The sequence below is a fragment of the Macrobrachium rosenbergii genome, chromosome 53 (assembly GCF_040412425.1).
Source record: "Macrobrachium rosenbergii isolate ZJJX-2024 chromosome 53, ASM4041242v1, whole genome shotgun sequence".
Classification (NCBI taxonomy): domain Eukaryota; kingdom Metazoa; phylum Arthropoda; class Malacostraca; order Decapoda; family Palaemonidae; genus Macrobrachium; species Macrobrachium rosenbergii.
In genome coordinates this window covers 48364781-48370285 of record NC_089793.1, presented here as the reverse complement: position 1 = coordinate 48370285, position 5505 = coordinate 48364781, and positions in this window count along the sequence as shown.

The following is a 5505-nucleotide window of genomic DNA, read 5'->3' as shown; positions in this document are numbered from 1 at the left end:
TGTAACTATATATATTTATATATATATGTGTGTGTTACAGTAAGACTGAAACTAGGGATTCCACAAAGTCCCTAAAATTTTCAGGGAATTAGTAAAATCACCAATTCACTTAGGGACGTTAGATCCCCGAAGTTAAGTTAAGTATACCTTAGTTTTACCAGACCACTGAGCTGATTAACAGCTCTCCTAGAGAGGGCTGGCCCGAAGGATTAGACTTATTTTACGTGGCTAAGAACCACTTGGTTACTTAGCAACGGGACCTATAGCTTATTGTGGAATTCGCACCCCATTATAGCGAGAAATGAATTTCTATCACCAGAAATAAATTCCTTTAACTCTTCATCAGCCGGCCGGGGGAATTGAACTCCGGCCCATCGAGTGACAGTCCGAAGCTCTACCGACTCACCCAACGAAGGGCTTGATTCCCGAAGGGCTAGTACTAAACACGGAAAAACCAAAACAGTGAATCATTTACTCTGTCTCGTTGTCTTTAGTACTAGCCCCTCGGGGATCAAATGTCCCTAAGTGAATTAGTGATTTTACGATTTCGCTGAAAATTTCAGGGATTCCATGGTATCCCTGGTTTCACAATCTTACTGTAACACACACATACATACACACACACACACACACATATATATATATATATATATATATATATATATATATATATATATATATATATATATATATATATATATATTATATACATGTGTGTGTGTGTGTGTGTGTGTGTGTTTGTATACAAGGTGTGTTCAAAAAGTATCTGACCTTTATTCATAGAAAATGTATTCGTATTCAGGTACACTAATCTCCTTCAAAGTAGTCCCCTTGTGCTGCCACACTTCTCCCAACGGTTCTACCACAGTCGGAAGCAGCACTGCTGTAACGCCTCTTTTGACATGGCGCACAACTGGTCCATCGCATTCTGCATGATGTCTTAGTTATCATTTTCCATTGGTAGTAACCTAGCCTCACCAGCAAGAGTCTCGAATTCGATCCTTGATGAGGAAAATGATTTAGTTCTGTTTTCTGAAAAATCCACGGTGGACCTGTTCTCCTGGTTATTGAATTAAGTACCTGATAATTAGTGAACACTAGGTGGTCACAGCATTGGGCTTACAACCTCATTCCATAGGTACAGAGTGACAATCTTCAGGCTAACCCTTTTGAAGCTATCCCATTTACGAAGTAAAGAGGCTATGTGCACGTTTGTGAGACTGCATACGTTAAGAACTCGAGGACCGTGAAACGATCTTGCTGTGAATGAATCTCTAATAAAAAAAGGTGAATCGAGTAGATCGCTGCAAAGGCTTCATGAAAACAGTTGCTGTACTTTTACTGGTTTATCAGCTGGCGATATGCATCATAATACAACTGTTATACAATTCTGGAAAAGGGCTTTTCTGATCATTGCACCATTGAGATGGACATATCTGTCAATCAGTATATTCCTAATTCTACCATTGGAAAAATGGTATGGCTGCAATCCAGAGCCAATTGTGATCGCATTACTGAAGCTTGTCAGGCACTTAATATTTCAGTTTTTATATCAGATCCTGATTCCAAGAAGAAGCTGAATGAAATGTTGATATCCCTAGAAAAGTCATCATATTTAGGGCAAATGACCATCCCTGGTTTGATGATACATGTAGATGAGCCTACCATGAAAAACAGACCAAATTCAATGCGTGTAGGCAAAATCGTTTAAATGAAAATTACCCCATTTTTGTTGAGTCTTGCCTTGCTGTGAATAGAACTTACCATACAGCCGAGATAAATTACAATAATTCCTTGAAGAGGAAACTTGAAGGAATTACTCAGCCTCATCTGTGGTGGACCAATTTTGCATCATATATCTTTGGGTCAGGCTTGTCTTCCTTTCCACCACTACTAACAGATGATGGTAGATTGGTTACTGGCCCTAAGGAAAAGGCTGAACTGTTTCGTCGAGTTTTTGAAGCTAATCAAGCAGCTGAGGATGTCCCTCTCCCTGATACTTGTCATTCTGAACCTGTTTTTACAAAAGTTGTATTTTGCTCCAGTGATGTTAAGGAAATTCTGGATATTCTTGATAGCTGGGGTGGAGAAGATCCTGGTGGTTTTTCCCTTTGTTTTTTAAAAAAGTTAATAGTGTGTTGTCTCCTAAGATACTAGATTCTATAGATTTTTATGTTGATATTCTTCCTCTGTTCTCCAAAGCTGCTGAAAAACCTATTTCTAAGCCACTATATAAGTATGTGGAGTCTAAAGGGTTGTTAGCTGATAGTCAACATGCATACGGGAAGCAGTTGGGTACCTGCAATGCTCTTTTAGACTTGACAAGCCATTTGCAAGGGAACCTTGGCAAGAGTTTTGAATGTATACTAATTCAAATAGATTTTAGTGCTGCTTTCGATTTAGTAAATCACAAGGCACTTATAAACTTCAGAATCTTGGAGGTGGTTGGATATGTTTTCGGATCACTTCAAGGTTTTCTTACAAGTAGGCAACAATAAATTGCTTTTGATGAGATCTTTAGCGAACCAAGACCTAATGTGTCAGCAGTTCCACAGGGCAGTGTTCTTGGTCCACTGTTATTTTTAGTGTATACAAGTGATATGGTTGTTGGCCTACAAAACAAGATCGTTCAGTATGACGATGATGCAACACTTGTGGGTGTAGTAAAGTCTCCGCTTATGAGAAATGAAGCTGCCCTCAGCCTCAGTCGGGACATGGACCGGATCAGGACATGGTGTAGTTGGTGGAGTATGAGGCTGAACTCCAGTAAAACGAAAACACTACTGATTGGCAGATCTCGTACAGTTTTCCCACCCCATCCTCCTCCTCTGGTGGATGGAACTTTGCTGAATGAGTCTGAAGCTTTAACTATTCTAGGTGCAACTTTTGATTCACATCTAACTTTTGGGAAACATCAATGAAAGTTTCAACAAATGCCGCACGAAAGTTAGGTGTTGTTCGTAAGGCCTCTTATATTTATAACAATGATAAAATCAATGCAACCTATTTCAGGTCGTTAGTGCTTCCTTTACTGGAATACTGTTCTCCGTCGTAGATGCTTACTTCCGCCAGAGATTGGTCTCTTTTAGATAGAGTAGATTTCTGTTTCCTAATAGTAGCAGTTATGGTTTGGACCACCGACGAATGGTCTCTTGTTCGTCACTTTTTCATTTGTTGTATTTCAACAGGGGTCTTTCACATTCACAATTGATCCCAGATCCCCTTTATCTGCCGAGAGAGAGCAACCAGATTCGCTGAACAGCAGCACCAATACGCGGTAAATGTGCCTCGCTGTCCTCACACCGTTGGACTGTGGAACAGCCTTCCAGAGGACGTCGTGCGATTGGAACTTCACAGATCAAGCGAAAATGCAATGTATTACTACCCCAGTACTGTTCTCCTTTTATTTCAATACATTACCTATCTATCTATATATTAATTAATTTTCTTTAGTAAGTGAGATATCTTCTGTCTGTATTTCCCTTTGCTTCCTTTTACTTCTTCCTAATGAACAGCATATTCTTTGGAAGCTTGAATTTCAAGTCAATGGCCCCTGTGGGATTGTTCCATATAAATAGTTTTCATCTACTGAATAATAATAATAAATAATTCTGATAACGTTTGTACCTTATGAATCCGCATGAACTGTACGGGTTTATAGTAGCCAATGTTCACATACGTTTCTCATTATTCTCAATTTTTTTCTAAATATAATTAACAGGTAGGTTGATTATGTATATGTATGTCTATATAATAATGATTATTATCCTAAAAGCTATTTATTTATAGCCTTACTGACTTGTACTTGACTCTTTGATGTGAAGTGGGAACAACTAGTCTTCCAATATCGATTAGATGATCCACCCTGGGCGTGTACATTAATGATGTTTATCGACGCTTCCTGTTGGCACTTGCCTACATTTTTAAAACCTCCCTCGCCGATTCTCTGGCGTCATTAATGCATGACCTTCATTAGTTAGTAAAGTTAGAATATTTGCTTCGTTATCAATAATACCTTATTGTTTATGGATTCTTGCGAGTTCTTTTCAACGGTTTTATCAATTAATTTGACTGTTTCCCGACAGGCCTAGCAAATAAGACTTATGTCTATCGAAATTTAGTATTAATACGAAATTGTCTCGATACTTCCGATTGCATGACTACTGTCCCAAGTCACATCAATACATTTTATTATGATTAATTGCTCACGGCTGTGCAACTTTATATTTTGGATCAAATAAAACTTTTTAAGCAATTTATGAAGTATGAAAGTTTTACATTCCATTTTTCACTCCAGTAATATATTCCATTTTTTTCACTCTATTATACCTTTTAGACGTTGCTAAGCTCAAAATTTAGTGAACCAACTCGGCTCAAACCAGGCCTTCCCTTCAGGCCAAGGGTTATTTTAAATACACACACAGACGCACACACACCACGCACACACATACATATATATATACATATATACATACATGCATACATACATACATTCATCATATATATATATATATATATATATATATATATATATATATATATATATATATATATATATAGTTTAAAACAAAATCATATATCTTCGAAAACTGACAGCTGACACTGGAAATGACATCACCATTTACTTTGGACAATTTTTGGAAAGCACAAATTTGTAAAATTGGTGTTACAGACTATACCAAATGGATTGTCTGAATACTCTCATACATATATATGTGTACATGGCAAGTCCGTCTAAGATGTTACCTTTTTATGTTTTTCTCTTGTTTTGCTTTTATTACTTTTTCGTTTAATGGCCTCAGTAATCTTGCGAGCATATTACACACAAAAATAAAACATTTATTTTATATATATATATATATATATATATATATATATATATATATATATATATATATATATCTTCGAAAAAAAAACACACACATATATTTATATATATATATATATATATATATATATATGGCAAGTATATATATATATATGTTTTCTTGTTTTGCTTTTTATTACTTTTTTGCTTTACACACACACATATATATATATATATATATATATATATATATATATATATATATATATATATATATATATACACACACACACACACATATATATATATATATATATATATATATATATATATATATATATATATATATAAATATTAAAATTAGTCATCCAAGATGCGTATATACAGTGGTATCTTAAGCTTGATGATGAATAATAATGCCAAGTAAAGCTTTCAAAGTAGCCGCCATATTACTGAGACATTAGTTAGTATCTATATGAAGAGTGTAGTGTGCATTTATATTTTGCATATACGCATTAGCTATTCCACTGAATAAACTCGAAAATAAATAGTACAAAAAATGCCTTGGATTACAGTATATGACCATGGCAACTCATAAGAAGTGTTTTGAAAATAACGTTTCGTGAGGACCAACCCCTTAGCAGTTGTTATGCGAAGGTAGATCAAGCCAACGCCAGACACAGGACATTTTCTGTCAT